We start from the raw sequence: 27,121 nt of genomic DNA, 5'->3' as shown, positions 1-27,121 counted from the left end.
AAGGCAGAGAGAGAACAGACACCGAAAGGAAAAATTGCGAGTCTTGGAGCCCCGCCCCCGAGATAACCAGCCGACAGCCAGGCCCACAGGCGGTTACGGAATGAAAATGGAATCTTCGGGGACAGACAAAGGGGACGGGGGCTATGCCAACCCAGGACAGATTCCACGCAGAGAACAGCCCCTCGCCTTTCGAGGGATCCCGGAAAGTTCTTCTTCCTGCGATGCGCTAGGCCCACCCTGCATACCCAGCCCCGCGGGGGAGGGGACCCACGTCCACGGACGACAGCACCACGCCGGCTGCTCCACGGCCGCGTCCACGGCACGGGAAAGGGCGCAGGGGCTGGCGCTGCCCCCACGTCCCCGGTTCCCGCGTCTGCGGGGCCTCTGCCCACGCTCAGCCGTGAGCCACCCCCCCACCCCGGCCGCCCATCACTAAAACTAAATAAAACCGGCCACTCCGGTGAGGCCTGTGAAACAGGAAAACTCGCTTCCGAAACTAAAGTCCTGCTCGGCTGGCCTGGCTCAGGGGTTGAGCGTCGAGGCACAGGCCCGGGGTGCAGGCTGGGTCCCCAATGGGGCGTGCAGGAGGCAGCCGACCCCTCTCTCCTCATGGATGTCTCTCTCTCTCCCCCCCTCTCACTCCCCTTCCTCTCTGGCATCACTAAGAAGGAGGTAAAGCCTGAGCCACGGGCACCCAGGGCGGGGCAGGGCCCCCAGAAACCCGGGCGGCCAGGCGCCGGGCTGTGACTCCAGCAGGAGCCCCCTCAGAGCCAGCCGGCTCCCTCTCCCCTTTTCACGGTGGGTCCCCCCACCCCCGGCCCCGCTCCGGCAGAGCAGACACGAGGCAGCGGCCTCGCCGGCCTCCTCGGGCCACGGCCTCCTCCGCGCTCGCCGGCCACTCCGTCTTCGCCCCGAACCCGGGCAGGCGGCCTTCCTCATGGCCTCCGCCCTCCCGCGTCTCCGTCTCCGCTCCGTCTCCCTCCGTCTCCCTCCGTCTCCGCTCCGTCTCCCTCCCTTGGGTTTCGGCGCTGCATTCCTGGCCCGCAGTCAGCCCGCTATCGGCGTGGCCCCAGACGCAGCGTCCGCGCAGGAAGCAGACAAAGCCGGGCTTGTTCCCGGCCGGGCGACCGCGGCCCCTCTCCCCACCGCGCCCTGGCACCAGCGCGTCTGCGTCTGATTCTGCGTCTCCGCCGGCTCGGGAGCCACGGTGATTCTATCAACACGCGGAAGGGGGCCCGTGGGGGTCCCCGACACACAGACACTCACATGGAGACGCACCGCACACCTGACAGCCACGCCACCACACGCGGCCACACACTCCTCCACCAGCACAGGGACAATCCCGAATTCACACACAAGCACAGAGACACGCGTGCACACACTGACAAAGACACACCCACAAACATGGCCCTGTGTGCACATCGCTCCCCACACGCATACACACGGGCACACACAGGACACGCTGATGATTGCATTCACACAGAAATCTCGTGCACCATCATGAATATGCACACAAGCACACATTAGCTTGTGTACACAGACACTCACCCCCACAGAGACACATATGTTCACCCCAACATTCACCCTCGTGTACACAGAGACATGGACACACTCCCACAGGGAATCATGTGCACACACGCAGACACACGTGCACACACAGAGGGTGTGGGGCGGGGCAGGCTGGGGGAGCGGGGGCTGTCGGCACCGCGCCCCCCCCCCCCCCGGGGCCTGAGAGAAACAGCCTTTGGTCCCCAGGCCTCCGGGGCGGGTGACGGAGTCCCACCCATTCTGCCCTCACGGTTCCCATGGCGACGTGGCATTCCTGGGCGTCCTGCAGGGACGGCAGGTGAGGTCGTGTGTGGCCTGAGCCCCGGGCCCCTCGGTCACTCTGCACAGGTAACCGGGCATCATGGAGACGAGGCGGCACCAGCTGACTGGAGCATGGAACCAGACCCAACGGGACCCGAGAGGACCGGCCAGGCTGTCAGGACGAACTGCCCCGCCCCTCAGCACCGGCTCCCCCAGCAGCCCTCCCCAGGCCACCAGACCCAGGGCCACCAGTGAGGGCATGGTGGTCTAACCACTAGGCTGCACTCCCTGGTCTCCTACAGACAACACGCTGCGCACGGTCACTGGGAAGAGGGTGCGGCCAGCCGAGGGCACCGCGGAGGCCAGGGAGGGGCCATCCGGCTGTCCAGCAGCAGGTGGAGGAGTCAGACAAAGGCATGAGCCACACAAAGGGGAGGAATGGGCCCTGGGTGGGAGGTCCGGGCCCCTCAGGGCAGCACAGGGGGGGAGGGGCAGGACCAGAGCCACTGGACACCGAGTCTGCCTGCAGCCGCCCGGCTGGGGACCTCAGCTCCACTGTTCCTGCCATCGAGCCGTGGAGAGGAGCCTACACGGCCCGGGACTCCACGCCAACACATGCACCCGCTGTGTGCCTACATGTGTGTAGGAGCGTGTATACATGTGTGTACTGTGTGCACGTGTGTGTGCACGTGTGCACTAAATGTACGAGTGTGTGTGTGTGTGTGTGTGTGTGTGTGTCTGAGTGGGTGGGTCGGCTCGGTCCCCACAGGGAGGCGGGTCTGTGTCAGGGTCACAGTGACGCTGCCCGAGGGTCAGGGCCTCCGGGAAAGCCGTCCCAGCCCCACCTCTCAGCCCTCCGTGCACCGTGAGGATGGACGGACAAACAGACGGACGGACAGACAGACAGATGGACAGATGGATGGACGGACAGACGGACAGACCGACGGACGGACGGATGGACGGACGGACGGGCAGGAAAAACTCCTAGAACACCCACCCTTCCCACTGGCGTCCCTCTGGCGGGAGCCCCGGCCACGGTTTGCTGCGGAATGACCGCAGACGCAGGGCCGAGGGGCCGCGTGTCCCCATCGAGGGATCCGGCTGCCTCAGCAGAAAGGAAACTCCCGCCCGGGAGCCTGAGGAGCCAGGAGGCTGGCCGCGGCCGGAACCCGGAGCCAGCGCTGGAAGCCCTCGGAGTCCGGGCTGGGAGCCTCCACAAACACGGAGCGGCCGGCCGGGGGGCGGCCGGGCGGGGAGAGGCCCAGCTGCGAGGCGGAGGCACCTCCTGACCTCCGGGGCCGGGGCCGGGCCGGCGGCCCACAGCCTTGCCGTGGTCAGCGGCCCGGGGGGCGGTTCCGGGAAAGCTCCGGGGGGCTCGCCGTCCGCCCGACGCAGCAGTTCTGCACAGTGTGGGTTTGGGGCGGCTCCTGAGGCGGGGGGGGGGGGGGGGGGGGGGATTGCAAAACCCACGGTGACTGGAAATGCCGGATTTTACCATAAGTGAGGCCAGCCCAGACCGCCGAGTGCCCTCCAAGACGGAAACCCAAACACTGCGCTTCCTGCCGGGATCAAGGGCCGGAGCACCAGGCCAGCAGGGCGGAGATCCAAAACCTAAGCCAGCAAAGGCAGCGGCAGACGTCAAACACAAATCATCGTTTTGTTTAATACGTTCTTATTGATTTCAGAGAGGAAGGGAGAGGGAGAGACATCCATTGTGAGAGAGAATCATCGACCGGCTTATAATCTTTATAAAAAAGTTAGCTATCCACCCTGGGGATGGAGCTCACACCCGGGCACATGCCCTGACTGGGAACCGAACCCTGGCCTCCTGGTTCAGAGGCCGACGCTCACCACTGAGCCACACCAGCAGGGCGTGGCTTGGCCACTTTCCATAGACGAAATCGCAGCATCGTAAAGGCGTTTGGCCCACCTGTCGGGCCTCCCTTTGTTCGGTGCATGCTGAGTTTGTCTTTACGGCTCCATCCCTGAGATCCTGTGATTCTAAGGCAAAGAGTCCCTCTCCTGACCCAGGGCTCTTGCTGGCAGGTAACAGGACCAACCAGAATTCATCCGAGCAGCAGGCGATGCACCTGAGAAGCTGGGGGGGAGGGAGGGGCACCTCAGGCCCAGGGCTCCTTCCACGGCAGCCACGATGCAGATTCCCGGAGAAGGCTTCCGACGGCTCGGCTTGGCCACGGGCGGGCGGGCCTCTCCCCGGAAGCAGGTGGGGTGGGTCGGATGTCGGAGAGGGAGTGGGTGCCAGGCTGGAGGGACCCTCTGCCCCGCCCCACCCGGGGCCACGTGCCCGGGGCCAGGTGCCCGGGGAGCGGTGTGGGCGGGGGGCCAGACGGAAAGCAGGAGCGGGACTCAGAACGGCCCGGAGGCCCCCCGAGGCGGCGGCCACGTGTGTGACCCCAAGTGGGTGCGCCAGACCCCGAAGGGACTCTGAGGACCCACCCCCCTCGGATCCGCGTCCGGAGCCTCAGAAAATCAACAAGAAATCCATCACAGAGACAGCGCTTCACACTGGTGTTTATAAACTTCCAGTCCAACATCAAATGAGCCAAACGGGGGTGGGGGGGGGGGAGCTCTGAGCTGAGCGCCTGGCGCGGGGACGTGAGCCGCGGCGGCCGGCACAGGAAGCCGCGGAGGCTGGTTCCCTGGCTCCGCTTTGAACACGGGGAGGCTGTGTGGGGCTGTGTGTGTGTTTCTTCTCAAATAAAACAAATATTTCCCCCTCTCCCGGGCGAACGAAAACAAAGCCTCATTATTTCGGATTCCGCTCATTCCGCAGCCGCAGCGACCGGCCCGCCCGGGGCCGGAGCCTCTGTGCTGGGGCCGCGGTTCCCGAGCTCGGCGGCACGCAGGCCTGATCGCCGGGGCCCGGGCACGCTGCTGGGGAAGGAGGACGCCGGCCCGGTGCACACGCCAACGGCAGCCGCTCGTCCCGGGGCCTCTGAGGAGGAAACGGGGGGCCCGCCGGGCGCGGGTTCAAATCCCCGAGCCCCCTGCGTGTCCTGTCCTCACACCGGCCGCTCAGTCCCACAGGCTTTCCCCACTCGAACCCGGTGGTGTCGGCCGGGCCGCGTGGGCAGGTGCCAGAAGGTAAAGAGGGAGGAGCGTCCTGGCCGGCGTGGCTCGGGGGTTGAGCATCTTCCCATGACGGAAAGGCCGCTGGTTCCATTCCCCGTAGGGTACAGGCCCGGGGTGCGGGCTCGATCCCTGGATGGGTGCGTGCAGGAGGCAGCCAACCAATAGCTCTCTCTCTCTCTCTCCCCCTTCCTCTCTCTATAAAGTCAATAAAAACATATTTTAAAAATATAGATCTTCGCCAGCTGGTGTGGCTCAATTGGTGGGACATTGTCCTGTACACCAAGAGGTCACAGTTCAATTCCTGGTCAGGGCACAGGCCAGAGTTGCGGGCTGGATCCCCAGTAGGGGATGTGCAGGAGGCAGCCGATCCATGTTTCACTCTCACATCAATGTCTTTCTCTCTCTCTCTCTCTCTCTCTCTCTCTCTCTCTCTCTCTCCCCGTCTCCCTCCCCCTCTCTCTGAAATCCGCAGACAGGTTTGTTTTCAGCGGCTCCGTGACTGAGCCACAAAGGTCTGGGTTGTTTTCTGCTCTGGCAGAGCTCAGCCTCTCACTCACGTGTGATCATTGTTCTGTTTACAGAGGAGGCCGGACGCACACAGACACGTGACACGGGAGATCACGCGGAGAGCCACGCAGGCCCGAGCATAACCCACACCTCCTGCCGCGGCGCTCCGGGCCCAGCCCCGGTCCCAGGCTGGCCAAGCGTGGGGACGAGCAGCCGAGGTCACCTGTCAGGGTCACGTGCGCTTCCAGCAGAGACCGAGCCGTCCCTGACCTGTCTGCCCGCTCAGGCCCGAGAACAGGGGCACCGCACCCCACCGTGACCCGGGAACACGCCAGAACATGCCAGGAACATGCTGAGAACACACCAGGAACATGCTGGGAACACGCCACGAGCCTCTGCGGCAGCGCGCTCCTGCTCGGCGGTTTCTCCGTGAAATCAAAGGGGCATTGTTTAAGGGGAAGCGAAGAGAGCCGCCTCGGGAACCACAGGGAAAAAAGCAAATGCGAGTCCAATTTTTCATCCTGCCAAATCCAAACAAACATGGCCCCGGCCCGGCCGCCCCCAGCCAGCAGCCACGGCCGCATGAAAAGCCCATTCATCCGAGAGCCGTGTCAGCTGTCCGGCGGCGTGGCCTGTGCGGGGCTGCACGCATGGGCCGGGCAGCAGAGCCCGCATGGACGCAGGAACAGACAGACCCTGTGCTCCGTCCCTGCCCCGAACCCCACCCCGTCTCAGGGGCAGATCCCCGTGGAAGCGGGGGCCGAGGGGCATCTCAGAGCCTGTCCTCCGCTGTCTGCCAAGCGCCGTCTCCCTCCCTCCCGCTCGGGGCTGGAACGTGCTGACTGCAGCTTCCCTCGTCGGAGGCAGACACTGCCGGCTCCCGAGCCGCCAGCCCGAGCCCCTAAAAGGTAAAGCGCCCGTGAGGACCTCGGACGGCTTAGCAGGCACACGGAGAGCGTGGAGGACAGGAACCAGCAGGGGGCAGAGCCAAGAGGTCACGTCCCCAGCCGAAACCGGTGTGGCTCAGTGGATAGAGCGTCGGCCGAAGGGTTCAGGGTTCAATTCCCGGTGAAGGGCATGGACCTTGGTTTCGGGCACATCCCCCGTGGGGGGTGTGCAGGAGGCAGCTGATCGGTGTTTCTCTCTCATTGACATTTCTAACTCTATCCCTCTCTCTTCCTCTCTGTAAAAAATCAATAAAATGTATTAAAAAAAAAAAAAAGAAAGAAAGAAAGAAAGAAAGAAAGAAAGAAAGAAAAAAAAAAGAGGTCACGTCCCTGCCTGCCGGTCGGCCGTGCGGCGAAGAGAACGAGGAGACGAAGCCCCGCGGAGGGACGCCACGCTCAGACCTGGAGGCGGACGGGAACACCAAAGGGTTCCGAGGACCCAGCATGGAGAGGAGAAACGGCCACAGACACACGAGCAAACACGTGAACCACACGGACCCCAGGAGACGCTCAGTGACCGGCCGGCACGGGGAGGACATGGACCCCAGGAGACGCTCAGGCACGGGAAGGACATGGACCTCAGGCACGGGGAGGACACGGACCCCAGGAGACGCTCAGTGACCGGCCGGCACGGGGAGGACACGGACCCCAGTGGCCCGCGGGGATGTGACTCTCAGCGACGGCGCTCCGTCCGCCCACAACGGCCCAAACAGAAGCCACGGTGCGGCGAGCGGCAGGTCCCCACCCGCACGTCGCCGGGGGCGTGGACAGGCCACGGCCTCTCCTGCTAGCCCACCGGTCGGCAAACTCATTCGCCAACAGAGCCAAATGCCAACAGCACAACGATGGACATTTCTTCTGAGAGCCACATTTTTTAAACTTAAGCTTCTTCTAACTCTACTTCTTCCAGATAGCCTCGCCCAGGCCGTGGTATTCTGTGGAAGAGCCACATGCAAGGGGCCAAAGAGCCACGGTTTGCCGACCACGGTGCTGGACAGTCACGTGCATGGCTGTCCCAGGACCCAGCGCCTCCAGGTATTTCACGGGGAGAAAGGGAACACCGCCCCCCAGAGACACTGGTTCGCAGCGGCCGCGTTCCTGGCAGCTGGAACCACTCAGCGCCGACGGACCACAGGAGGAGGATAAACACATCATGGCAGATTCACACCGTCCTACGTGGCGATAAAAAGGCACAACACCGCCGGCCGGCATGGCTCCATGGTGAGCGCCGACCTGTGAACCAGGAGATCAGGGCTCGATTCCCAGTCAGGGCGCAGGCCCGGGTTGCCGGCTCGATCCCCAGTGTGGGCGTGTGGGAGGTGGCGGATCCATGATTCTCTCATCACTGATGTTTCTCTCTCTCTCCCTTCCTCTCTGACATCAATAAAAACATTTTTTTAAAATGACAATCAGAGACGTGAAATCGCAGACGCTGAGTGGAAGACACACCGGGCGATCCCCCAACACGGCGTTCTCGGCAGGAGGAGGTGACATTCGGTGCCGGAGTGACATCGGGGCTGCGTCCGAGCCGGGGTGGAGGGTGGATGGGGAGCGAGGCTGAGACGCCTGGAGCTGGAAGCAGCCTGTTTGCCAGGGGCTGGGCTGCACCCGTGAACGCGTTTACCACAACGGAGAGAACTAAACCCTCGAAACCTGTGCTTGGCACTGGATGTAAACTATCCTTCGGCTTTTAAAAGGCACGGGGGAGCCGAAACCAGTTTGGCTCAGTGGATAGAGCGTCAGCCGGCGGACTGAAAGGTCCCGGGTTCGATTCCGGTCAAGGGCATGTACCTTGGTTGTGGGCACATCCCCGGGGGAGGGGGGGCGTGCAGAAAGCAACTAACCTATGTTTCTCTCTCATCGATGTTTCTGACTCTCTATTCCTCTCCCTTCCTCTCTGTAAAAAAATCAATAAAATATTGATATATTAAAACAATAAATAAAATAAATAAATAAAAGACATGGGGGGTGTGGGGTGTGGAGGGGGGGGGTGTCCTTTCTGCAAACAAAAGCTGAGAAAGTGGAGTGAGTAACAGTGAAATGAAAACGAAGCTCTCCCCCCACCACAGCCCCAGACCGAGTGTTTGTGTAGTAATTTCCACCGTAGCTTAAAAATGCAGACAGTTCCCAAAACAGAGAAAGAGTGGAAGTGCGAGAAATCAGGTTAGGAGACGAGTGCATTCCTGATGCAAAATCCTGCCAAGCTCAGCACAAAAGGCCGTTTGAGTTCTGAAAGCAGACGCAGAGACACAGGATGAAGCATCGGCCTCGGACACAAAAGGGCAAACGTCAGCGGCGAACATGGAGCCTCTGGGCCAGAAAAGCAGAGACGGCTCTGCCTCAGACCCGGCGTTCGCTACCTGAATCCCAGGGAGAAAAATGGCTCGGCCGTCTCAGATGTAAAATAAATAAATAAAAAGCATAGTTCTAAAGCTCACCATCTATTTATGATAAAATATCTTACACATGCTGCCTAGAAGGGAACTTTTAAGCTTTATTTTCATGGCATGTGGTTTACTTTTTAAGATCTTTATGGCGAGTACGGTAGCTGCCCCCCCACCCCCTCCCCATTTTCCCCACGGCCCCTCCCCCCTGGTTACCGCCCCCACACCCGGGAACGTTCTTCCATCAGTGATGGTTTGTGGCCCTGACCCACAGCAGGCCACACTCCAGAGAAACGTCAGCCCTCCCCCGTGAAGAGGAGGGACAAGCCAAAACCGGTTTGTTTCAGTGGCTAGAGCGTCGGTCTGCGAACTGAAAGGTCCCAGGTTCTATTCCGGTCAAGGGCATGTACCTGGGTTGCGGGCACCTCCCCAGAAGGGGGTGTGCAGGAGGCAGCTGATGGATGATTCTCTCTAGTCAATGTTTCTAACTCTCTTCCTCTCTGTAAAAAAATAAAATATATTTAAAAAAAAGAAAAAAAAGAGGAGGGACGTGTTGGGGGGGAGGGCTGTGTCACATGGTACCCCAAGTCCCTGCCGACGCTGCGAGATAAAACCAAACCAGAACAGACCTCAGTGTGGTGCGTGGGAGGGAAGGCATGAACTGCCCCTCGCCAAGGCTGTGATCTCAGAGGAATCTCTCAGTATCAACAGAAAAACACAGAATGAGGGGCCCAGGAAACCAGCCGGACACCGATACACGCCACCCCACCAGGCCAGCAGCCAATCAGAGAGGCCAGAGGAGGAGATGCGGTCACCGGGGCGACAGACACTCAGCTTCGCTCAGGATGGTCCACGAACCCACCTGCTCTCGGTGGACAACATTGAAAAGATGTGGCGCTGATTCGAACCGAGCCCGTCTGCTCGCAATGTGGTGACAAGAGGTAAAACGTCAAGGAGAAGCAAGAGTCGGTTCTTCAGCACCGTCATCGCAGGCGCCGTGCTGGAGCTGCCAGTAACATTCTCTGTCTCCTCCTCTCCTCGCCCCTTCCATCCCCGTCGCCCCCATTTCTCCCTCTCTCCTCGTTCTCCCCCCCCCCCCCCCCGCCTCTCCCACGCACACAGTACGCTGGGCCCTGTCCAAGCCTCCAGCACGCCCGTCGCCGAGCGGGCCGCGGACCACACACGACAGCAAATTGCCTAAATGCGGCCGATGCATAAGCAACAGCCACTCAGGGCAGAGAGTGTTTAACTTGAGGGAGAAAAACACAATAAACCAAAGCACAGCCTCCTCCTGGAGCGGGTCCTGTCGGCTCCCGCTCTGACCGGGGCCGGGGGAGGGGTGCCGCCGGCCCACCCACAGCGCCGGGCGGAGTCGGGGGGCCGGGGGGAGGGGAGAGCCCTCTGGGAGGCGCCCTGGGAGCAGGGTCCGCCCCGGCCGTGGGCTTTGGGTAAAGGACCGGCCCAGGTTCCACTTCCTGTTGCTTCAAGGCCTTCGCCGCCTTCGAGACTCACCTATGGGTCGAAGGTCACCTTCTCATAGGTTTTCACTCGGACCCGCCCCACCTGCCTGCGGCCCCACAGCGGACCCAGACACGGCGAGGTTCCTATGGAAACACACAAACATGTCACCCCTTTCCCCACTACAAAGCCCAGACCTTCCTGGGCCTGTGCCGCCGCGTCTCCCTCTCCCTCCCGCCTCCCCCTGTCTCGTCCAGTCCTCCGCCGGGCCCCGGGGGGCACCTCCTCCAGGCGTGTCCCATGGAGCCGTTGGTGTGCCGGGAGCCGGGAGGGAGAACCAATGGTGAGACCCCAGGCGGACGCGGCTCCGACCGAGTCCCCAGCCCAGGCCGGTGAGGCGGCCACCGAGTCCCATAGCCCCGCCCCGCCCTCAGGAAGCAGCCACCCCAGGAGCCGGCACCGATGCTCAGCTCGGAGTCACCCAAACAAGACACGAATGTCCAGCCCAACACCCCACTCTCAGAGGCGGGCCGGCCACACGCCGTGTCCTGAAGGAACAGAGACTGAGGACCCAAGGGTGGACTCGGTGTCTGGTTCTGCCTCTTGGGCACAGTGTGACCTTGAGCAAGCCCTGTGACCTTTAAGCAAGCCCTGTGACCTTTAAGCAAGCCCTGTGACTTTGAGTAAGCACTGTGACCTTGACTAAAGCCATGTGACCTTGAGTAGGCCCTGTGACCTTGAGTAAGCCAAGTGACCCTGATCAAGTCGTGTGACCTAAAGCCAGGTGACCTTGAGTAAGCTAAGTGACCTTTGAGCAAAGTCATGTGACATAAATCCAAGTGACACTGAGTAAGTCAAGTGTCCTTGAGCAAGTCATGTAACCTTGAGCAAGGTCATGTGATCTAAAGCCATGTGACCTTGAGTAAGCCAAGTGACCTTGAGCAAGTCATGTGACCTAAATCCATAAGCAAAGTGACCTCGAGCAAAGTCATGTGATCTAAAGCCAAGTGACCTTGAGCAAAGTCATGTGACCTGAAGCCGCGTGACCTTGAGGAACCCATGTGACCTTGAGTAAGCTATGTGACCTTGAGGAACCCATGTGACCTTTAAGCAAACACTGTGACCTTGAGCAAGAGCCCTATGATTCTGAACAAGCCCTCTGTCCTTGAGCAAGCAGCTGAACTGCTCTGAGCCTGAGTGAGATGAGGACAGCTCCTGACATCAGCCATTGGTGTTGCTGTCTTCTCACTTTACCGCTTGTTGCTGACGGGATGACACTGGGCCTGTGTCCACGTCGGTAAAGGTGTGGGTGCAGGGGCACGCTGCTCTGCTCTGCGCCAGGCCACCGTCCCTGACGCTCAGCCTCGGGGCAGAGACAGGAGGGCGAGGCGGGGACTGGTGTGGGGGGCACAGGCCTGGGGAGGCCCCGGCGGCTCCGTCTTTTGATATTTCAAGAGAAACTACAAAGCCAAGTCTTTATCTTAAAAATCTTCGTGTGTTTTTTTTCTGTTGACTCAGAAAATATTTAAACAGCATCTAAACCCAGCCAAGCCCACTCAGGCGAGGGGGCCGTCCATGGACCACACAGAGAAAGAACTCCCAGCCGCAGGGTTCCACCTGGCAGGAGTGGGACTCCTGGGAACCACCTTCACCCTGAGACGCCCCGGCCCGACCCAGTGCCTCCCTGGGCACGGGCACGGGCACAGAGCATGTGAATTGGCTCCAGAAACAGAGACGGAGTCGGAATGACCCCCACGGGCGGGTCCAGCACCTGGGGCACCTCCGTGTCGCCTTTCCCTGGGAGCCTGGCGGGGGGTGGGGGGCGTGACAGCCGCTGGGCCCAGAGCCCCCACCCGGGTGGGACTGGCGTCTTCCTTTCTTTCTTTTAAACGCATTCATTGGCGTCAGAGAGGAAGGAGAGGGAGAGAGAGAAACATCGATGGTGAGAGGGAATCACTGACCAGCTGCCCCCTGCACGCCCCCCACTGGGGATGGAGCCCACACCCCGGGCCTGTGCCCCGAAGGGAATCGAACCCTGACCTCCTGGGTCCTAGGTCGCTGCTCACCACGGAGCCCTGAGGCCGGGCTGTGTTCTGGGCTGTGGTTCTCAGTCTGCCGGTCGCCCCCCTTGAAAAGCAGCCCCACAGTGACTCCTCTCCTCTCAGTGTGGGGGGGCCGTGCGCTGACGCGGCTGCTTCAAGCCTCTCGGGTTTCTCAGTATTAGTTCCACGTTTCCAACGCGTGGCAGCCCGGCGACTGGGCCTGTGCGTTACGGAGAGAGCCTGCGGGACAGACATGTATTATCTCTGATTATCCGGGTGGCTGGTGTTCTCGGGGTGTGTGTGTGTGTGTGTGTGACATTCATTATCTCTGATTATCCGGGTGGCTGGTGTTGGGGGGGGGTGGGGAGGGGGGCAGCTGCTGCCACCCGGCCCTCACCCGCTGCAGGGCTGCCCTCCCCGGGCCAGGCGCTGCGGCAGGAGCCGGGCCATGGGAGCCGCATTAGCCGCGGGAGAAACCTGACATGGCTAGTTTCTCCTCCCGCCGGAGGGATGGCCTCGCTGAGCAAGGGCGGCGGGTGGCGACCCTGTGATCAGAGGGGAGGGAGGCGGGACGTGCATTCCGCCGGGAATCCCCTGCCGAGGCTGCCGCCCAGGCGGCGGAGCTGGGAGCAGGACCGGGAATGAAGACAGGCCCAGCTTCTCCCGGGAGGGACGCTTCTCCCGGGGAGAGAAGTGCCTTCCAGCCCGAGGCCGCGGGCGCTCCGGGACGTGGCACGTGGCGCCTCCTCGTCCGGCTTTGCCAGGGGGACCCGAGGACAGAGGCCCGGAGCCGCTGCGGCCTCAGCCGACCGCGCAGGATAATCAGCCATCCCCGTCCCTCCCACGCCGGCCCTGCTCTTCCTGCCCGACCCGCGGCTCCTGCTCAGGGCCTGGCGCGCACCCACTCCCCTTCAGGAGCCCCGTCTCCGCCCACGCAGACCCCCGTCTCCGCCCGCGCGGACCCCACATCTCCGCCCGCGCAGACCCCGTCTCCGCCCGCGCGGACCCCACATCTCCGCCCGCGCGGACCCCCGTCTCCGCCCACGCACCCTGATGGGCACGTTTTGCTGTTTGCCCCAAAAATGCCCTCATTCATCTTTGCCTGGTGAAAGGCCACCCCCCTCTCTTTTTCCTTTTTATCATATATTTTTATCGATTTCAGAGCTGAAGGGCGAGAGAGAGGAACATCAATGATGAGAGAGAATCACGGGTCGGCTGCCTCCTGCACACCCCGCATGGGGATGGAGCCTGCAACCCGGGCCTGTGCCCTGACTGGGAACCGAACCCTGACCTCCTGGCTCCTAGGTGGACGCTCACCCCTGAGCCACGCCGGCCGGGGCACCCCCCTTTCCATGGCTAACTCCGCGGTCATCCTCTCCACGGATCTTCTCTGACTCCCGGCAGTGAGCACGGCCCCGTGTCGGACGTGGTGCTGAGGGTCCTCTGGGCCTCGGGTTGTCGGTCAGAACCTGGTGCTGGGCAGCCTCAGTGTCGAGGGAGCTGAGCTTACGCAGGAGGCAGTCAGTCGGCACTCACTGAGTGAGTGAGTGAATGAATGAGTGAAGGGGTAAGGGAATGAATGAATGAGTAAATGAATGAGTGAGTGAGTGAATGAATGAGTGAATGAATGAATGAGTGAGTGAATGGGTGAGTGAATGAGTGAATGAGTGAGTGAATGGGTGAGTGAGTGAGTGAATGGGTAAGTGAGTGAATGAGTGAGTGAATGAATGAGTGAGTGAATGAATGAGTGAGTGAGTGAGTGAGTGAGTGAATGAGTGAGTGAATGAATGAGTGAGTGAGTGAGTGAATGAGTGAGTGAGTCCATTTTGGAGGCCTCGTCTTTGACGTGGGTTTCCTCGATGCATAAATCTATGCAGACGGGGAGTTAGTTTTTTCCATCTTCAGTTTAATTTAGTCTCTTGAGGGAGGCTTCCATTAAAGCGCCTTCCAGAAGTCCCCCACTACGACCAATGGGCTCAGCCAGTACGACTAACGGGCTTTCTCTCACCCCCGCTTCCTCCAATGGAGGTTCTCAAAGTGCCTGTCTCGCCTTCCTCACTTTTCTTCAGAAAAAAACGGCTGCTTTCACTTTAGACGTTCTTTATATACTTTTAATCGATTTTAAAGAAAGAGAGAGGTATAGAAACATCGATGATGATAGAATCATAGATTAGCTGCCTCCTGCTCACCCACCCACTGGGCCTGGAGCCCACAACCCAGGCATGTGCCCTGACCGGGAATCGAACCCTGACCTCCTGGGTCACTGAGCCACGCCGGCCGGGCCACGGCTTTTATTTTCCATCGGTAATGTCTCAGAGACCTCCCACCTCAGAGGCAGAGCCCGCTCCCACGCCGCCCTGTGATCAGGAGGTTCCCAGCGAGCTGGCTACTTGGCAGCTCCAGAGAGAGGCGAGGATATTTTCCTTCTGGAATGGAGGCAGTGAGCTAATTATTCACGTGCATCCGGGACTCCACTCCCGGGCTCCCTCGGGCCAGCCGTACAGGAGTGACTCACTCCGCGGAGGAGGAGGAGGAGGACGGACCAGGGAGGGCTTCCCCAATGGACTTCCCACGCCAGTCCACTGCACTGGCCGCGGGCGGCTCCGTTACCAGCGCCGGCCGCCATGTGGACCCGGGCACGTCCGGCTGTCCCTAAACTGTTTCTGAGCACAAAGTCTTCTATTAAAAGGTCTCTTTGAAAAAGAAATGAGCCCAGCTGGTGTGGCTCAGTGGTTTAGCATTGAACAAAGAGGTCACAGTTTAATTCCCCGTCATGGCATAGGCCCAGGTTGCAGGCTCCATCCCATGTGGGGCATGCAGGAGGCAGCCGATCCATGGTTCTCTCTCATTATGGATATTTCTATCTCTCTCCCCCTCTCCCTTCCTCTCTGAAATCAATCTATTTATATCTGACCATTCGACCATCCGACCGGTGGCTATGACATGCACTGACCACCAGAGGGCAGGCGCTCAATGCAGGAGCTGCTGAGCTGCAGTGACTTGGCATCGTGGCTTCTCTGGTGACACACCCAGAACCAGAGAGGAGGGAGCCCGATTCCAGGGTGCGTCACCCGAGAGCCGCCCTCTCGCACACGATCCGGGGCCCCTCGGGGGATGTGGGAGAGCCGAGTTCGGCCGGTCCCTGCAGGCCAGGCCAGGGGACCCCGCGGGCACACAAATCCGAGCCCTGGGCCTCTGGTAAGAATGTGTTAAGAGAATTTTAAGAGACAGAGGGCACTTGGCCCCCCGTCCCTGGCGTCGAGCACTCCTGCGTGCTGACTGGAGAGGCTGGGACTGCAGAGGGCTCGTTGTAATTGACGTGTTTTCCACGTTTCCAAGAGAAACTGTGAGCGCCGGGGGCGCCACACGTGTGGACGTTGGCACAGCAGCGCCCTCCCGGTGTCTGTTTACTTCCTGCACTTTATGGCCGCTGGAAACTCCGCGTGGAGCCGGCCCTGCCCGGGCACGGGAGGCCCTGAGGAGGGAGCCCGTCAATGCCCGATTGTACCCGCGGGCCCGCGATGGCCGGCCGAACAGGCATGTCTTTATTATTATTTCAGAGAAGGGAGAGGGACAGAAACACAGAAACAACAAGGATGAGAGGGAAGCATCCATCAGCTGCCTCCCGCACGCCCCCCACAGGGAATGGAGCTTGCAACCCGGGCCTGTGCCCTGACGGGGAATCGAACCCTGAGCTCCTGGTTCCGAGGTCAACGCTCACCCCTGAGCCGCACCAGCTGGGCCGAGCTCTGAGAAAGCGGAGGCTGGCTTTGAAGGTTGTGCTTTTCACGGACGACAGTGTCTCTAGCCCCGGGGACCCACCAGCTCCGGGTCAATAATCCGGTCACGTCTGCTGCTGACGGGGCATGATCCCCCGATGCCGTCCTCGGCGTCAGCAGGTCGAACCCGGGCGCTGCTCTCCGCTCGGCGATTGTCACCCGTCGCCACAATGGCTGCCCATCCACACGTGGACCCTTTGCGTGGGGAGAGCTTCCGACGCGGTCAGACGCCCAGGCCCTGCCCGATCAGGCCTCACGGCTCCCCCAGTCAGCCAGACTCCTGACAAACGTGACCCCCGAGGCCTACCGCTCTCCGATCCCTGGCCCTCAGGGAAAAGGAGAGATGAGATGGCTCCCGGCAGAGTCCTCTCTGAGCCGTTCCAGCCCCGGCAGCCCCGCCGGAGAGGCGGCACGGAGAGGCGGGCGTGCGGGCTTCGGGGACAGACGAGAGCGCCCCGCAGACACCTGGTCTCTGTCTGGGCTCCTCCCCGGGAGCCGCCATCGCAGGACCCGGCCCACGTGTGCCGAGTTCACGGGGTAGCAATTCCTCAGCGGGAGGAGGTCTCGGGCCGAGGTCTGCGTGTGGATGGATGAACCTCTCTGTTGGCGTCACCCTGAGGCGTGGACCGCTCCGTGGGGCCGCTCCGTGGGCCGCTCCGTGGACCGCTTTGTGGGCCGCTCCGTGGACCGCTTTGTGGGCCACTCCGTGGACCGCTCCGTGGACCGCTCCGTGGACCGCTCTGTGGGCCGCTCCGTGGACCGCTCCGTGGGGCCACTCCGTGGACCGCTTTGTGGGCCACTCCGTGGACCGCTCCGTGGACCGCTCCGTGGACCGCTCCGTGGGGCCACTCCGTGGACCGCTCCGTGGGGCCGCTCCGTGGATCACTCTGTGGGGCCGCTCCGTGGACCGCTCCGTGGACCGCTCCGTGGGGCCTCTCCGTGGACCGCTCTGTGGGGCCGCTCCGTGGGGCCTCTCCGTGGACCGCTCTGTGGGACTTCTCTGTGGGGCTGCTCCGTGGGGCCGCTCCGTGGACCGCTCCGTGGACCGCTCCGTGGGGCCTCTCCGTGGACCGCTCTGTGGGGCCGCTCCGTGGGGCCTCTCCGTGGACCGCTCTGTGGGACTTCTCTGTGGGGCCGCTCCGTGGACCGCTCCGTGGACCGCTCCGTGGACCGCTCCGTGGACCGCTCCGTGGGGCCTCTCCGTGGACCGCTCTGTGGGGCCGCTCCGTGGGGCCTCTCCGTGGACCGCTCTGTGGGACTTCTCTGTGGGGCTGCTCCGTGGGGCCGCTCCGTGGATCACTCTGTGGGGCCGCTCCGTGGACCGCTCCGTGGGGCCGCTCCGTGGACCGCTCTGTGGGACTTCTCTGTGGGGCCGCTCCGTGGACCGCTCTGTGGGGCCTCTCCGTGGGGCTGCTCCGTGGACCGCTCCGTGGGGCCACTCCGTGGGGCGCTCCGTGGGGCTGTTCCGTGGGACCGCTCCGTGGGACTGCTCCGTGGGGCCGCCTGCCCCGTGCTGCCGCTGCCACGGGACCAGCCTTTCCCTGGACAAGCCCGTCCCACCGGCCACTGGGCACCTTCAGAGTAAACACCAGTTTATACCGGCCGGCGCGGCTCAGGGGCTGAGCGTCGACCTGTGAACCCGGAGGTCATAGTTCGATTCAATAACATATTTTTTAGAAAAAAACCAGCCGCTCCCCCGGCCACAATCCACTCAGCTCCACGGGCAGGGCCTGTCCGGCCTGTGCTGGACCCGCCCTCGCCTCCGCGTGCTGAGGAGGGAGTGTGTGGCCGGACAGAGTGTCCAGGGACAGAGCAGCAACGGGCTGCCCGGCCTCCGGGATGGGGGGGATCAGCCACGGAGCTTGTGTTCCTGTAGCATCGCCCGTGGACTCGGACACGGGGCGCTGAAGGCCTGGGGCGGGGGGCGGGGGCAGGGGTCAATGGGGGAAGGGGACCCGTGTGATTCTTTCAACAACAAAGATTAAAAAGATAAAACCCACGTCCGTCGCTCCCTAAGACCAGTGCTGCAGCTGCATTCCACACAGGCCCGCGTGACGGCACGCATGGCCGCCCGAGGCCTGGGAACGGATTATAGCTGGTGCTCAGGGTTTGTGAGAGCGAGGGAGCGAGCAAGAGAGCGAGAGAGAGAGAGAGAGAGCGAGAGAGAGAGAGAGAGAGAGAGAGAGAGAGAGAGAGAGAGGGGGAGAGAGCTAGAAGGGGCGGGGATGGGGGGACAGAGGGGCTGCCTCACCCAGGACAGGAGCCCAGCCCCAGACTCCTGGCCGAGACATGAGATGCTGAGGGTCACATGGGGCCTCCACTCTGTTCTCCGTGAGCTCCCGGCCCGGCCCGGCCCGGCACACAGGGAGCTTCCCAGGGCCCTGCCGCCGCCGCCCGCCCACCTGCCCGCCCGCCCGCCGGGAGCAGGAAGCCGAGAGCCCGCTTGTGCAATCCCAGCGCCGTGTGCAAACGGAGATTTAGATCAAGGTCATGTGCTGCCCTCGAGTGTGGGGCCTGGAGCCGTGCGGCCTGGGGAGAGCCCTGGGGGCCCTGGCTGCCGGGTGCCCCCTCCAGCAGCGAGGGCCTGGCCTGACCGGGTCTGAGCTGCCTCCAGCCCCGGCCTCCCAGGCCAGCTCGCACGGACTCCCGTTCGCAGAGCGTCTGCCTCCAGGCGGCTCCACTCTGGGTGTGTGTGTGTGTGTGTGTGTGTGACAATCAGCGGTGTCAGAGCCCTGGGCTCCTGCCCCACAGCGCGGACCGTACCCCACAGCGCGGACCGCACCCCACAGCGCGGACCGCACCCCACAGCCCGCACCCCACAGACCGTACCCCACAGACCGCACCCCACAGCACAGACCGCACCCCACAGCCCGCACCCCACAGCCCGCACCCCACAGCCCGCACCCCACAGCCCGCACCCCACAGCGCGCACCCCACAGCCCGCACCCCACAGCCCGCACCCCACAGCCCGCACCCCACAGCACAGCCCGCACCCCACAGCCCGCACCCCACAGCCCGCACCCCACAGCACAGCCCGTACCCCACAGCGCGGACCCCACAGCCCGCACCCCACAGCGTGGACCCCACAGCGCGGACCGTACCCCACAGACCGTGCCCACACGGAGTCGGAGTCGGCCCTCCCGCACCCCAGGAGGCTGGCCGGGCCATTATCACCCTTTTACAAAGGAGCAGCCTGGAGCTTGAAGCTGTTAAACATGATTCCCCACAGCCCGGCCGGCGTGGCTCAGTGGTGGAGCGATGACCCGTGAACCCGGAGGTCACGGTTCGATTCCAGGTCAGAGCACAGGCCCGGGTGTGGGCTCCACCCCCGGTGGGGGGCGTGCAGGGGGCAGCGGGTCCCTGATTCTCTCTCATCACGGATGTTCCCGTCTCTCTCGCTCTCCCTCTCTGAGATCCATAAAAAAGGTATTTTAAAAGCAGAAGCATACAGAAGGTGTGCGGTAAGCTGTGGGCACACACCTTCCCCCTCGCTCACACTCACGTCCGGGACTCAGGTCCACGGCGGGAGCCGTTGGGGGCATCTGGCCTGGACCCCGATCTCGGCTCTGTCCGTAGCCCCGAGGTGACCCGAGTCCAGTCCCCTTCCTGAGACTCGGTTTGCTCACCTTTAAAATGGGCACAATCGTTACTGTCTCTAAGAATTCAACTGGCAAATCCAACCCCCCGGAGCGCGCACGCCCTGCCGTCTCCTCCACAGGCTGCTTTCCCTGAGTGAACGCCAATCACAACCCCCTGCGCGGACCCGCCTTCACCTCCTCAGCAGGGCCCTCGGAGTCGGCAGAGTGAGACGGCTGGACGGCAGGAGGGACGGGAAGGGAGACAACGCGTGAGGGAGGACGGGAGTTCAGGAAGGCGCCCCTGCCTCCCCAGGCCTGGCGCACAGTAGGGATTCAATAGACACGCCCTGTGCTGACGGGGTCGGCACGGAAATCCATGGACAGGGCCGGGAAGAGGGGGCAGGCAGGGGTTCTGACGGCTGTGAGCCGGCCCCGGCAGAATGGGGAGGAGAGAGAGGGCAGTGTGGGTTCTGGAAGGTTCTTCACACACGTAAGGGTGGTGATGGAAACACCTCCGGGGCCCACACACGCGTGGTGTGTGCCATCACACCCGGGTTCGATTCTGGTCAAGGGCATGTACCTTGGTTGCAGGCCCAGTCCCAGTGGGAGGTGTGCAGCTGATCAATGTTTCTCTCTCACTGATGTTTCTAGCTCTCTGTCCCTCTCCCTTCTTCTCTGTAAAAATCAATAATTTTTTTTTTTTTAAATTTTTTGAAGGGTCCCGACTTCAATTCTGGTCAAGGGCAGGCACCTCGGGCTTCGGCTGGGTCCCTGGTTGGGGTGCCCGTGGGAGGCAGCCCATCGACGTGTCTCTCTCACATCGATGTTTCCCTCTCTCTCTCTGCCTCCCCCTCCCTTCCACTCTCTGAAAATCAATGGGAAAATGCCCTCAGGTGAGGACTGAGACCACAGAAACCACGAAAGTCAGGCCACGCAGGCCACGCAGTGCCGGGGGCCGAGGGGTTAACGTGTCCACGGAGCAGCGGGGCTGGGAGGTTTGCAGGAGCAGAGCCCACAGCGAGGGGCCGCTCTGTTCGCTGTGTCAACAACGCTGACGTGGGCGCCTGGGACTCCGAGAAACTTCCATTCCGTGCTCACAGGGCCCCCGCCCCCCCCGCCCCCGCCCCCCCCACACTCCCTCCTTAAACAAGCAGCGAGGGGGGCAGCAAGGGGGGCCCCACGAACAAACCGCTCTGCTCAGCCGCCCGCCGCCCGGCCTCCCGGCCAGATGGCACCGGAGCCGCGCTCGTAAGTCAATACATCTGGCGACATTCCTGACGTGACACGTCGCCGGGCGGCCGGCCGCACAAAGCCCCTTTTCACAGCGCCTCCCTGGCCGTGTCTGCCATGAGCAGAGCCGAACGTGTGAAAACAGAGCAAAATAGAGCCTTTCACCTCCGGACCGGCTCTGGGCGTCCCCGCTCTCATCGGCGAGGCTCCCCGCCCGGCTCGCCCGGCTCCCGACCGAGGCCGAGGCCCACTCCACCCGCGGCCCCCCCCCCCCGCCCCCCGCCCGCCCGGCACGGGGACCTGGAACCAGGAGGAGTCAACGCCGACGACCATGACCCCGTTGGTGTTGGGACCACGAGCTCCAGGCTCACGGAGCACATCACCCGCAGAAAAGGGCCAGCGGGAGGGGTGAGCTGGGAAGGAACCGGGAGCCGCCCCCACGCCCGTCTCTCACCAGCGGAGTCTATGAGGCAGGCCCTGTGAGCGACCTCTGACCTTCGATCCCACAAGGACCAGTTAGGGAGCTGCTGGCAAGACCTCAGAGCCCGGTGGGAGAGGGTGAGGGAAACAGGTCTGCGTGGAGGGAGGGAGGGAGGGGTTTGTGAAAACATCAGGCCCACAGCCCATCAGGCGGGTCCACCCGGCTCCCCCAGCTCAGCCCGTCCTCCCCGAGCCTCGCCCTGGTGTGACAGCGGCCATCTGGTCCACCTCCTTGGCCAGCTCTTCGTCATCATTCCACCGGACTGAGATGTGCCAAGTGCCAGCCTGGGGACAGAAGGAAGATAAAGTCGCTTCTCTTCTCCGAAGCTCACAGGCCAGCAGGAGACAGACGATCAACAAGAACGCAAAGGGAGAGCCGGTGGCCGGCGTAGCTCAGGGGCTGAGCGTCGACCTATGAACCAGGAGGTCACGGTTCGATTCCCAGTCAGGGCACAGGCCTGGGTTGCAGGCTCCATCCCCAGTAGGGGGTGTGCAGGAGGCAACTGATCAATGATTCCCTCTCATCCTTGATATTTCTCTCTCTCCTCTCCTTTTCTCTCTCTAAAAATCAACACACACACACACAGAACTGGCATGCACCTCGTAGGCAGAGAAAAGAATGCCCTAAACACCCTTCACATACAGACAGGCCCACAGTAAAAAGTCATCAGACCCAAATGTCCACAGAGGCGACCTTCAGTCACCCTGCGGGAGGGGAGATGGGCGTGGAGAGATTCCCTCGGGGAGGAGAGCTGCTGGGAACGTTCTAGAGGGTGCCCCAGGCTGTGAGCTCCTGGGATCACCCCGAGACGCTGGCTCGCGGGCAGGACAGCTGTCCTCCGTCCGGAAGAGACTCCGCACATCTTGGTGCCACATTCCCACCGCCCGTCCCCCAGCGCCCCCCTCTCCCCCCAGGCCCATGTCCCGGAGCGGCAGCCAGCGTGGCATGGCCGGATCCCCGCCCCCGGCTGTGTTCCTCTGGCCGACGTGGCTCTGCTTCTCCACGCTCAGCGACAGCTGAGCTCCGCTCGGCCGTCAGAGCCGCTGGCGCGGTGACCGGCAGGGGACAGACAGGAGGCCCTGGGGGTGAGTCCCCGGGTTAAAGGAATAAAAGAAGGTGAAAGCTGCCCTGGCCAGTGTTGCTCAGTGGATAGAGCCTTGGCCTGGGGACCAAAGGGTCCCGGGTTCGATTCCAGTCAAGAGCATGTTCCTCAGTGGCAGGCTTCTCCCCAGCCCAGGTCCTGACTGGGCGTGTGCAGGAGGTGACCCATCGCTGTGTTTCTCTCACGTGGATGCTTCTGTCTTTGCCTCTCTCCCACGCTCCCTAAAAGAGATCAGTGGAAGAATGTCCTCGGACGAGGATTTAAAAACTAGAAGGCAGAAGCCACGCTGAAATGTGTCAACGCCATCGACGCTCTGGTCCTTCCGTCAGGAACACGCGGACCGGAAACGCCAGGCCTCCCCAGGCCCATTCACCACAGAGGCCTCGGTCACACCGGCTCGCGGGCTCCCGTCGTGGCTCTCTGTCTCCTCCCAGACCGTCCTCGCCGCTCCTCCTGGTTATGACCCGCCCTCGGCGCCCCGCCATCGCCCACGTGCCCGTGCCTGGCTCTGAGGCACTGCTCCGTCGCTCTGCGTGGATTCATCGCCCACCGCGGCCACGTCACGGAGCCCTAGAAGCAGCGAAGCACCCGCTGTCTCTCCGTCCAGCCACGGCCCGGTTCCGCGCCCTTCCCCCAGCTTGGCTGCGAAGGGGTTAAGCTCTTGGCAGAGCCCAAATTCGTCATCTTCATACGAAGCGCTTCCCTCTTTGAAGTCAAAGCTGCAAGAATGCACGAAGGCCTAGTTAGCATGCGAGCAACAAATGGAAAACACATTCGCGAGTCCCCGCCCTGGAGACACGGGTGGCGGGTGGCGAGTCACGGTCCGCACCATCGAAGCCAGTGTCCAAACAGGGGAGCTCACACCACAGCCAGTTTTGGAAACTAAATGCCGCTCTTGTGCCAGCCGAGAGAAAGAGAATGTCTCTACTGGTGACCACTCCTGCTCCCCTCGGTCCCAGTCCCTTCCTCCCCCGCTCCCCGGCAGTGAGGATCGAGCCTGCAGCCTGGGCGAGGGGCCTGACTGGGAACCGAACTGTGACCTCCTGGTTCACAGGTCAACGCTCAACCACTGAGCCACCCGGCAGGGCCATTCTTCGACTTTTTAAAACCTGAGTGAGCAAAACCCCCTCTGTGGATGCAGGACTGTGGTCCTGACCTGCCCGGGGGGGCACAGTCCTCAGTGAGCTCAGAAAGATAACCACGGACCGGCCGCCTCCTACAGGCCCCACACTGGGGATGGAGCCACAGCCCAGGCCTGTGCCCTGATGGGAATCGAACCCGCCACCTTGGGTGTCAGGACAATGCTCTAACCGCTGGGCCACCGGGCGGGCAGGAAGTACTTCTTCACCCACGCCACCCGGAGGCCTGGGGCCCGGGCGTCCTCGGAAGCTTTATCTTGTTTTCAGTCCCAATTCCTCTCTCCCGGCCCTGCGCTCAGCCTGCGTGTCCTCGCCTGTCCCTGCCTCGGGCCTGAGGCCGGAGGATGAAAAGCTCCCGTTAATGGCAAAAGGAAATGAGCTTCCCCCGGGAGCCCACACCGCCGCCAGCTGTTTCAAAGGAGAAAACAGAGAATTGGGAAAGATCGATATCAAGCTCTCAAGCTCAAAGCGGCCATAAATCAGGATGTCTCTCAGGCCCATTAGCCACGCACCCACCAGCGCAGCGGCTGGTGTTTGAAGGGGCCTGGACCTCCACAGCCACAGGGCGCCCGGAGCTCTCTGTTTGGGCTGCTGGGGGTGGGGGTGGGGTGCTGGGGAGGCCCAGGCAGGTACCCCGGGGCAGGAGAGCGCCCTCCCCTGCACTGACAGGTGCACAGAGGCCACTGCCCCGAACAGGGTGTGTGTGTGTGTGTGTGTGTGTGAGACACAGCCCAGCCACCCTGGGCCTGGCGCTGGGTTTCCAGGCCTGAGCCACAGCCTCAGGCCCAGACAAGGCCTCCCGCCTGGAATTTAGAAAACAAAACAAAATGGGGGGGGGGGGGCACTGCGGGGAGCCAGGCTCCTGGGAAGTCCCGCAGCTCAGCCCCCAGCATCCACAGCTGAACCTCCACCTGCTTCCCAGAGGTGCCGCCTGCTGCTCACAGGGGCCGTGGACCGGAATCCTGGGCCTCACTGGAAGCAGGTAGAGATGCAGGCCCTGCCCAGCCCAGGCCCTCTAAGGCCGGCGTTTCCGATGGACGCCCAGGCCCCACGCCCAGGCCCCACGCCCAGAGCCGCTCCGGACTTGGGGAGGTGCCGGCATCGGTGTAAAAACAAAACACACACAAAAGACTGCCTAGAAGCTGGTGGGTCCAGGCAAGTAAGTGCTGACGGCCTGCAAGGCTATGTCCCTGACCACGCCCCCAGCCCTGACCACGCCCCCAGCCCCTGATCATGCCCTCAGTCCTAACTCCGCCCCCAGTCCATGACCACGCCCCAGCCACCAACCACGCCCCCAGTCCTAACTCCGCCCTCAGTCTCTGACCACGCCCTCAGTCCTAACCCCGCCCTCAGCTCCTGACCACGCCCCCAGCCTCGGACCACGCCCCAGCCCCGGACCACGCCCTCCGTGTCGGCTCCGCCCCTCCTGGTCCCTGATGTGCCGGAGGCTGAGGGGAGGACGATTAGGAGGGTGAGCAGGGTCTTAACGAGCGGCCGGAGGCCTTCACGTGCGGGGACCAGTCTCCTTTTCCCTGTTAATCCAGTGATTGGGGGACATGGACGTGGTCACGCAGGCTGCAGGTACCGCGCCCAGAACAAGCCCAGCTCCGGGCAGCCTCTCGGATCGTAACCGCAGCCTCCGGCCCCGAGCCGCAGCGGGACCAGCGGGGGCCGCTCCCAGGACAGGAGGCCCAGCTCCCAGGGCGGAGGCCCAGCCAGGCGCCCGGTCCGAGGCCCCTCCGGAGGGAGTGATCGGCCGGAGCTGCCCGGAGCCGGCACGGAGGTTCGCACACAGAGGGGGTGACAGCCTCGCGAACCTGTGAAGGAGTTCCCGAGAGACAGGGAGGTATTCATTAAAGTCCCCAAAGCAAATGTCTACACTGGGCGAGACGGAGGACAGGTTAAACCTGCAGAATAAAAAAATTAATAAACTTGACACAGAGCAACAGAAATATCCCGAATAAAACTCACCGGGGGGAAGACAAAGGAGCCGAAGTCCACAGCCCCTGACCACGCCCCCAACCTGACCACGTGTGGGACGGTTTCCAGCTTCAGGAAGGTTAGGAGGCCGTCAAGCCCCACAGAAAGCTACCCCGTCACATCCTGGTCACATGGCTACATCAGCGGCAGAGAGGAAACCTGGCCGCCGGCCGGAGAGGACCTGGCCGCTGGGGCCAGGGCTGGCACACGGTGTGCACCGAAGGGCTGCCGGCTCCATGCCGCGCGGGGACCTGCCCGGGCTGTGGGCTGGTCCCCAGCGTGGGCGTGAGGCAGCCGACCCACAATTCTCTCATCATTGGTGCTTCTATCTCTCTCTCCCTCTTCCTTCCTCTCTGAAGTCAATAAAAACATTTTTTTAATGTGATGTTTTTATTTTAATAAAAGCATCCCTGACTGCATGTGACCTGGAGCCCAGAGACACCCCAATACCCTCCCCGGTCCCTCTCGGGGAGCAGCTGGCCCTCTTGGGCGTCCCCACCCCTCCAACACAGCCCACCCCGCAGCGGGTCCTGCCACAGGGCGCAGGCCCGCCGGCCCAGGGACAGCGGAGGAGTGGGCGTGCTGCCCAGGGTTGGGAAGTGCCCGCAGATAAGCCCGAGCGAAACAAAGGGGCCCTGTCCGTGGCTGCTCGTCCTCCAGGGGAAGCTGGGAGCCTCTAGGAGCCTCGGGGTCATCTTACAGGATCGCCCTGTCCCTGAAGGGGCTCCTGGGACGCAGGCCTGGACGGCACAGGACCGGCTCGGGGAGGAGGGAGACAAGGAGCGACAATCGCCGCCCGGAAAGCAGGGGCGAGACCTCATCCCAATCTCCTCTGCGGGCTGTCCTGCATGGACCTGCTCCCAGCCTGCAGGGCCCCTGACAGGGCAGAGCCACGCCTCAGCATGCTCCTGGCTCAGAAACAGGCCACCGAGCCCTGCCCCTAACCTTAACCCTAATCCTAACCCTAGCCCCAACCTTAACACTGACCCCGACCCTAACCCTGACCCTAACCCTGACCCTGACCCTATCCCTAACCCTAAATTTGACCCTGACCCTAACCCTAACCCTGACCCTAACCTTGACCCTGACTCTAGCCCTAGCCCTAGTCCTAGTGCCTTCCTGTCCAGGTCTGAGTGGCCCCCACAGTGGAATCACCTGGGGCTTGAGACCCAGCCCCGGGTGCCCGGCTCTCACACCTGGGACTCTGACTGGGTGGGCAGGGGTGACCCTGGGCACCCTGCCTGGCTCTGTGGCCGGCACCAGGGGAGCTTCCAAGACGCCCCCTCACACCTCCCCTGGACGGACGGAACAGAACCCAGGACCGAGCCGGTCTGTTCTGAAGAACACCTTCCACCCGACCCTCAGGACTTCCTGCCGCAGACCGGGACTTCCTGCCGCAGACCGGGGCTTCCTGCCGCAGACCGGGGCTTCGGACGTTTTCCCAGAGGCTGTTCCTCCCGAGCTTTGCCAAGCAGACCTGCCCTCCCCACACGGCCCGGCCCTGCAGCCAGCATGACCCCCCCTCAGCCACAAAGGCCCCGTGCGCTGGGGGGTCCCTGAAACCCACAGACACAGCAGGAGAAGGGGTGTCG

Source organism: Pipistrellus hanaki (assembly GCF_964339955.1).
Source record: "Pipistrellus hanaki genome assembly, chromosome: 14".
Classification (NCBI taxonomy): Eukaryota; Metazoa; Chordata; class Mammalia; order Chiroptera; family Vespertilionidae; genus Pipistrellus; species Pipistrellus hanaki.
Note: the sequence above shows the minus strand (reverse complement) of the source record.